The sequence below is a fragment of the Aristolochia californica genome, unplaced genomic scaffold (genome assembly GCF_029961685.1).
Source record: "Aristolochia californica isolate CCGP_79_NKW_82.1479 unplaced genomic scaffold, dmAriCali1.0.hap1 SCAF_379, whole genome shotgun sequence".
Classification (NCBI taxonomy): domain Eukaryota; kingdom Viridiplantae; phylum Streptophyta; class Magnoliopsida; order Piperales; family Aristolochiaceae; genus Aristolochia; species Aristolochia californica.
The window spans coordinates 1-9326 of record NW_027182080.1 but is presented as its reverse complement, the minus strand read 5'-3'; the positions used below and the strand labels follow the sequence as shown (position 1 = coordinate 9326).

Below are 9326 nucleotides of genomic sequence, written 5' to 3'. Positions count from 1 at the left end.
GAATAATGAAAAATGAGGAGAAGTATACCCTGTAATGACAACATAGCGGTCCCCCTAATAAGATTAGGGCAATTACTTATCATCATAATGAACAAATGTTCAACTTTGTACCTATAACTCATTCTATAATTTATTTTGAATAATAAATAATAACTCATTATGTGGGCAGTTACCTTAGATATATTTATTATATTACAAATAAATATAAAAAATCTCTCTTTTCTCTGCTGAATAATGAACACTAAGACTGCAAACTGGAGCTTCATGAAAAAAGCCCCTTATCGGATTTGAACCGATGACTTACGCCTTACCATGGCGTTACTCTACCACTGAGTTAAAAGGGCCCGTTTTATTCAATTCAGGAAGAAGCCACTCGCTGCTATGAGTCTACTACATGATCCATATATTTACTATATGTACATATATACATGTATGCATAGGGATTCACTCAGGAACAAGAAATTTGATTTACCTATACCTATGAGATTCTATGAAAAAAAAAATGATTATTTTCTTTTGTATATTTGATAAATAGCAATGGTAATGCAATGAATTCTTTCAGGGCCGGGCCTATACTAATTGCTTTGCTTTTATTGACCCATCCAGATGAGATTCACTTGATTGATACATGTACGAATCTGACATCGATTCAAAATATTTCAGCGAATCCCTTCCCTGATTTACCAGTTCTACATCATCTTTTTGAATCGATCAAAAAAAGCATTCTATCGTTTTTTAATTTCCTGGCTTAGTATTAGTGTGAGATAAAGATAGGTTATATCCCATCTTAACGATGAGTGAGTCGATGAGTCAAAATGGAAGAAAGGTTTGACTTACCTTTTCTGTCTGTCGAACAAATCATTTCCTGAGGGGATCCCATACTTCGTTATATATATATAGGATATAGGACGGGATGGTTCATTTCATGAATTAAAATCAAAAATTCTATGGAATCGTAGAAGCAGGAAAGATTTTTCGGATCTAGTCATCCCATTATAATTATACATTACATTATATTGACAATTCCAAAAAACTGCTCATACTATGAACATAGTATGATGGCGATCGGGCAGGTATGCCCCTATCGTCTAGTGGTTCAGGACATCTCTCTTTCAAGGAGGCAGCGGGGATTCGACTTCCCCTGGGGGTAGGGTACTACGAAAGGAAGTTGATCATGGATTATCAATAAGCCCAGAATTTGTTCTTCCTGGGTCGATGCCCGAGCGGTTAATGGGGACGGACTGTAAATTCGTTGGCGATATGTCTACGCTGGTTCAAATCCAGCTCGGCCCACTAATTCGCCGATCCATGATAACCAAATTTGTCCTCCAGAAATGCCCATTATTTAGATATTTAGAATGCCCCATATATTCTAAAATTCTAAAAGTATTCTAAGGATATATGGGAATAAAATATATAGGGATAAAGGGTCCATTTTTTCTACAATACCCCTTGGTTTCTTTCCAATTTCTCACATCTTCTGATCTGTCTAAAGATCTAGATTCCCAATTTGTTGCAAAGGTAGTAAAGAAAAAAAGAGTCCTTTTTCCATTGAAAAATAGATTCTCAATATATTAGTAGGATTACCAGTAATCTGTGTCATTCTTACTCTAGTCCGTATCCATGTGGATATCAGTATATCAGTCGTGTTTCTTTTACAACACGAGAATATTTCTCGTAAATAGAAACGAAACGAATGAAAGCATAAGAATACATATATGCATGCTGTATACCTCACCCTGGGATTGTAGTTCAATCGGTCAGAGCACCGCCCTGTCAAGGCGGAAGCTGCGGGTTCGAGCCCCGTCAGTCCCGACCTCGGATCCGATGAATCCATCAATTCATCTTCCCATTTTCTGTGAGGAGGGGGCCCGGGACAGGATTGAATTTCCTGCGGGGATCCTTAATTTTTTTTTATTTTGTTTTTCGTTTCGAATTTCTCATCGGACAAAGACGGGAATTTCAATTATTTGAACTAGTACCGATTGCTGGGGGAGAGGCATACGTAGTCGTAGGTATCGCCATACTGGGGATTCCAAGAGAGACCCACTGGTTTGACTTTTTCAATTGCTTCTGATCCATGAAATGGAATAGGGTACAGAGTACCCATACGTTTCCAGGGAGTACATATACAAATTGTACTCGTTTATTCTACGATACACAATTAACTAACTTAGTAACATAGTTACTCGGGCAGCAGAGTACTATTAAACCTACTCCCTTTTGTTTTCGTGTTTTCGAGATACGATTTTGTGCAATCTCAATTAGTAAAGTAATTAAAAACAATCTATCTATCTTATTCTTATTCAAATTGCATGCTGAATTTAGCTTTCAGTCCCAATCCAAGGAAAAAGAGGGTCCTTACTTTTAATATAAAGTAAAGGATCAAACAATGATCCGTCCCTTTTGTTTCTTTTCCACAGGGGGAATGAATCATTTTTTTTTTCTTTATTTTCTTTATCTTTATATAATATATATTTTTATTTTAGGGTTTCATCGAAGAAGGAGAAAAATCAATAAAGAAAGAATTTGTCGGAATATTAGATCTTTTTTTTTATATCGAGACCCATCCCATACCCATACCTTTATCACATTTCTCTGCCTTCCAGGAGGATTAGATCATTACGAAAACTTCGCTTCGAGCTTAACTCCTCCCCCTTTCCATTTCACTCCTACTGTTTAGGTCTGTTACCAATGGAAGGCCGGCAACAGAACACAGGTCAGATGATACCTCGTCGGATGATTCTTATAAAGAAGATGATAGATTTTAGAAACTAAAGAATGAAAAAAAAAAAGATGAGAAATTCAATGGGATTCTTGATTAGATCAGGAATCCCATTTTTGATTCGGTATGGATAAAAGATCTTCCTATGTTATACTATTCAATTCTCGACGATGAATCGATTTAATAGATCAGATATTGTTATTCATATTCATAATATAATATTGAATATTGATCCGATTCAGTATCAACCATCAGGATGCACCCATTGAATTTACAGGAGAAATCTTTTTATTTTTATTTTTTTTTTTCTATGGGATTAGATCCCGAGTTATTGCGAAGCAAAAAAAAACGATGAGATTATGGAAGTCAATATTCTCGCATTTATTGCGACTGCGCTGTTCATTTTAGTTCCTACTGCTTTTTTACTTATCATCTACGTAAAAACAGTCAGTCAAAATGATTAGAATTAAACTTGACTTATTAGCTCTTATCAATGATTGACGAAATAAAAGGGATTCCAATTCCAAGTCTTAAATGAAATTAGAGAACTGGAATCAACAGTATAATAGATGGTGTAGTAGAAAGGTTCATATAGTTCTTTCTACCACACTATCTATTATTATATTGTAAAAATATTGTATTGCATGTATAAAGTTGTATTGTATAAATTCAAAAAATGGATGGGTTTGATATAGACTAGATACAATATCTATCCATATAAATGAAGTAATTGATTGGGCCGTTAACAGATACCCCACGGAGTTCTATAGTCACTTCTTCGGATTTGAAAAATAAGTATAAGTAGTAAACACCACCCATTTTTCATGCTTGAGCCATGACATGAGGTGAGTCAATAAAGCATAAATAGGATTCCTAGAAGTATAAAACTTAAGTGAGCACGGATCACCCGACGCAAGATCTTATTATGCGTAGTACCCCTTTGAACAACCACTACGTCTATGGCATCTCCAGTAGAAAGTACGTATCCACGTAATAGTAGCAGTACTTCCTCTTTGAACAGTCAAGAGGGAAAAACAAATAAAAAAATAGGGGTTGGTTGCTCCTCATTGTAATATCCATAATTATGGTAAGAGCGGGTTCATCGAAATCGAATATTATATTTAGGAATAGGAAGAGTTCGGCTGGAAAAATTTCCTATCATGCGCATTCCTTTGAGTTTCGAAATACGAACAACATCAGAATCAAATCATTCAAATATTGATCGAAAGATCATTGTTCATATATTACTGGATTACCCTAGAATTTTTGAAATGGATTATCTTAAAACGCTTCGCGGAACGGTCCATTAAACATAAGCACCATTGATCCAATTTGATTACTCAACTTAATTAGTAGTACCCCTAGAGTCCACTTCTTCCCCATACTACGAGTGAAAGGGAAAACGTAAAGACCACCATTAAAGCAGCCCAAGCGAGACTTACTATATCCATGTAAATTATCTCCCCGATCTCTATGAATATGAAGGAATTATTCCATTATTAATCACTAATAATAGTGGAATCAATGGTGCAGAGTCAAAATGGCATTTTGCTCTAACGCTATTGATGAACCAATCCAATGAATACAAGAGTTCCTATACTCTAATTACAAGGATCTCCGGTCGAATCGGAAAGCAGTAAGCAAAAGCAAGATATACAACTACCCTTGGAGATCTTAAAGGAATGTTACTAATGAAAGATGTAGGAATAGTAAGACCCATTGTTTGTTTTGTTAGCTTTCATAAGCATAAGAAAAAAAAATGGAATATAAATAGAATATATATATATACCATAAAGATGTAAAAGATAACTATCTTAACTATCTATCACATACCTCTATCTACCCCCCAAGTCTTACTGTCTCTGTTTCTTTCTGTGAAACAATCGGGGGACACCCCATTACGTTCTTGGCAGGGTGTTACAAAAAACGGAGAAGTATTTTTCAACTTTTATTAGAAAATTAGATTCTATATTCTATAATATAGATATAGAATAGTTAGTTATTCTATAACTATAATAGTTATAGTTAAGAGTTGATTACCCATCCAATCCAATATTGATTGGATACCTGAGTAAGTACTCAGGGATTCTCGTGAGTCTGGATACAAAATACAAACTATCCTTAGCCCTTTCCGCAACTCCCAATTTGATTCCCCACCAACCTACCCAATTTAATTCAAGACTCAGTCAGTGGGCACCACCCTAGTAAGGTAGGGTAATTAGGAAGTATTGATAGTGCTTCCTATAATCTCCCTCAGATCCTAGAATAGAAGCAAGGATTGGATTTACATTTAGGAACCGAACCCCCTTTCCTTCGGCTACCCCGATTTTAGGTATCTGACTTTCGTAGTTCTGAATCTCACAATTTCAGTTTTACTATCGATTCGATTGATAAATCAAATACAAAGAAATAGCCCGAACCAACCAGTAATCAGTCATAAATCGGTTTTTTTTCATATTGATACCCGATTTTAACCATAACCAAATGATAAAAATTCAAGTCTTTTTTTTTTATAGAACCTCTGTATTCTTAAAATACAGTATCTACAACCCTAGTCATGCTTCTGTCAGGCAAGAATTTTGTGAGTTCTATTAGCATATGTGAGTTCTATTAGCATAGAAGGATAAGGTATTCCGAAGCTTTTCTTTTGTTGATCAGGCGACACCCGGATTTGAACTGGGGAGAAAGGGATTTGCAGTCCCGCGCCTTACCACTCGGCCATGCCGCCAAAATGATCCAAAATAGACCTAACTCTTTCTTTTTTTTTTTTTTTGGGGGGGGGGGGTTACTCAACCTTTTTTTGGTTTGAGTTGGATTTTTAAAACGGGTTTCTTTATCCCTTTCCAAAAGGGATCCCTGGGTCCAGGGTTCTCTTGATTGTATAGTGTTTCAAAACATAATATTTTTTTTTATATTGAAACAGAAAAAAGATATTTCTAGGCACAGAGTCCAAAATTCAGAGTAAATTGGAGCCATTAATTATTTCCTGTGAATTCATGAACAGTTCTTGGATTTTGATCTAACGTTTTCTTTCCTTACCTTAATAATTAAATTAATAACATAAGAAAACAAAAAAGTTGATACACGACTAATCAGTATCAATTGTTTTCAATTTCAATTATAACAACATATATGTGTATATGTAAACCCTCGAACATAAATTGTTACACGCATACCTAGTCCTATCCACCTTATCTTATAGGGAATTGTCGTGCTTGAATTTTGCATTGAATATTTTTCTATTGAATAAGTTGAATCTAAATTGGAAATTCGCATATAGCACCCCGAAAAGAGGGGATATGCAGATAACTAGATAGCTATATCTGGATATACTTATACAATGCCCTTTACGCACTTCAATCGTATTCTACTAATTCTACTAACACTAACAAGAGCTCCCTCTTCTCTGTGAATCCTTTTTTGAACAATGGTGGAATCAATGAAATAAGTTAAGTGCTAAAATAAAAACCAACTCGATACTGTTCCGGATTATTCTGTCTTTATCTCATTCATAGAGAATGGATCAAATCATGAATCTATTTCTGGTACCCAATCTTATTTCTGATACCCAATCTTATTTCTGATACCCAATCTTATCGTAATATCATAATAACAGGTAGAAATTGGATCCATTTGTATATTCTATACAAGACTCCATCAGTCTAAGCTAAGGGGCAGAATTTTGTTTCAAGGAATGTTTTATTAATCCATCTCCATTTGGATCCGTCGAAAATTATCTCTCTTTATTCCTCCGTCTATGCCAATTTCATAGGTCTATGGAATTGGATAAAATTTCATGTGATTCAGTAAAAAGAATATACATTCCATCATTGCTCGATCGATCTATATGGTTCGATAAAGACTTAACCAATAATGGGATTTTTTCAATAAATGGGAAACTTAATTAAGATGCTCCGGGATGAAAATGAGGGAATGTCTACAATACCTGGATTTAGTCAGATACAATTTGAAGGATTTTGTAGGTTCATTGATCAGGGCTTGACCGAAGAACTTCATAAGTTTCCAAAAATTGAAGATACAGATCAAGAAATAGAATTTCAATTATTTGTGGAAACATATCAATTGGTGGAACCCTTGATAAAAGAGAGAGATGCTGTGTATGAATCACTCACGTATTCTTCTGAATTATATGTACCCGCAGGATTAATTTGGAAACCCGGTAGAGATATGCAAGAGCAAACCGTATTTATTGGAAATATTCCTCTAATGAATTCCCTGGGAACCTCTATAGTAAATGGAATATACAGGATTGTGATCAATCAAATATTGCAAAGCCCCGGTATTTATTACCGTTCAGAATTGGACCATAACGGAATTGCTGTCTATACCGGCACAATAATATCAGATTGGGGAGGAAGGTCAGAATTAGAGATTGATAGAAAAGCAAGAATATGGGCCCGCGTGAGTAGGAAACAAAAAATATCTATTCTAGTTCTACTATCAGCTATGGGGTCGAATCTAAGAGAAATTCTGGATAATGCTTGCTACCCTGAAATTTTCTTGTCTTTCCTGAATGAAAAGGAAAAAAAAAAGATCGGGTCAAGGGAAAATGCCATTTTGGAGTTTTATCAACAATTTGCGTGTGTAGGTGGGGATCCAGTATTTTCGGAGTCCTTATGTAAGGAATTACAAAAGACATTTTTTCAACAAAGATGTGAATTAGGAAGGATTGGTCGACGAAACATGAACCGGAGACTGAATCTTGATATACCTCAGAACAATACATTTTTGTTACCACGAGATATATTGGCTGCTGCGGATCATTTGATCGGAATGAAATTTGGAATGGGCACACTTGACGATATGAATCACTTGAAAAATAAACGTATTCGTTCTGTAGCAGATCTGTTACAGGATCAATTGGGTTTGGCTCTGGTTCGTTTAGAAAATGTGGTTCGAGGAACTATATGTGGAGCAATCAGGTATAAATTAATACCGACTCCTCAGAATTTGGTAACTTCAACTCCATTAACAACTACTTATGAATCCTTTTTTGGATTACACCCTTTATCTCAAGTTTTGGATCGAACGAATCCATTGACACAAATAGTTCATGGGCGAAAATTGAGTTATTTGGGTCCTGGAGGATTAACTGGTCGAACTGCTAGTTTTCGGATACGGGATATCCACCCTAGTCATTATGGACGTATTTGTCCAATTGACACGTCCGAAGGGATCAATGTTGGACTTATTGGGTCCTTAGCTATTCATGCGAGGATTGGTTATTGGGGGTCTATAGAGAGTCCATTTTATGAGATATCTGAGAGATCTAAAGAGGTACTGGTGGTTTATTTAGCACCAAGTATAGATGAATACTATATGGTAGCGACAGGAAATTCTTTGGCCTTGAACCAGGATATTCAAGAAGAACAGGTTGTTCCAGTTCGATACCGTCAAGAATTCCTGACTATTGCATGGGAACAGATTCATCTTCGAAGCATTTTTCCCTTCCAATATTTTTCTATTGGAGCTTCCCTCATTCCTTTTATTGAGCATAATGATGCGAATCGGGCTTTAATGAGTTCTAATATGCAGCGCCAAGCAGTTCCGCTTTCTCGGTCCGAGAAGTGTATTGTTGGAACTGGGTTGGAACGCCAAGCGGCTCTAGATTCGGGGTTTCTGCTATAGCCGAATGCGAGGGAAAGATTATTTATACCGATACTGACAAGATCATTTTATCAGGTAATGGAGACACTATAAGCATTCCATTAGTTATGTATCAACGTTCCAACAAAAACACTTGTATGCATCAAAAACCTCAGGCTACGCGGGGTAAATGCATTAAAAAGGGACAAATTTTAGCGGGTGGTGCGGCTACTGTTGGCGGTGAACTCGCTTTGGGAAAAAATGTATTAGTAGCTTATATGCCATGGGAAGGCTACAATTTTGAAGACGCGGTACTCATTAGTGAGCGTTTGGTATATGCCGATATTTATACTTCTTTTCACATCCGGAAATATGAAATTCAGACTCATGTGACAAGCCAAGGTCCTGAAAGAATCACTAGGGAAATACCCCATTTGGAAGCTCATTTACTCCGCAATTTAGACAGAAACGGAATTGTGATGCTGGGATCTTGGGTAGAAACAGGTGATATTTTAGTAGGTAAATTAACGCCTCAGGCGGCGAAAGAATCATCGTATGCTCCAGAAGATAGATTATTACGAGCCATACTTGGCATTCAGGTATCCACTGCAAAGGAAACTTGTCTAAAATTACCTATAGGGGGAAGGGGCCGGGTTATTGATGTGAGATGGATCCAGAAAAAAAAAAAGTCCAGTTATAATCCAGAAATTATTCGTGTATATATTTCACAGAAACGTGAAATCAAAGTAGGTGATAAAGTAGCTGGAAGGCATGGGAATAAAGGTATCATTTCGAAAATTTTGCCTAGACAAGATATGCCTTATTTGCAAGATGGAACACCAGTGGATATGGTCTTCAACCCATTAGGAGTACCTTCGCGAATGAATGTGGGACAGATATTTGAATGCTCTCTCGGGTTAGCGGGGAACTTGCTGGACAGACATTATAGAATAGCACCCTTTGATGAAAGATATGAGCAAGAAGCTTCGAGAAA

At 36.3% G+C, this 9326-nt stretch overlaps 3 non-coding genes across 3 annotated transcripts; 1 reads left to right on the top strand and 2 right to left on the bottom strand.

The window, feature by feature from the left end:
• Positions 1–272: 272 nt before the first annotated feature.
• Positions 273–344, bottom strand: TRNAT-GGU (transfer RNA threonine (anticodon GGU)). Its single transcript has one exon. It is a non-coding gene; the product is annotated as a tRNA-Thr (tRNA).
• A 1397-nt stretch (positions 345–1741) lies between these two features.
• TRNAD-GUC (transfer RNA aspartic acid (anticodon GUC)) lies at positions 1742–1815 on the top strand. The gene has a single exon. It is a non-coding gene; the product is annotated as a tRNA-Asp (tRNA).
• Positions 1816–5381: 3566 nt separating this feature from the next.
• Positions 5382–5453, bottom strand: TRNAC-GCA (transfer RNA cysteine (anticodon GCA)). Its single transcript has one exon. It is a non-coding gene; the product is annotated as a tRNA-Cys (tRNA).
• Positions 5454–9326: the final 3873 nt, after the last annotated feature.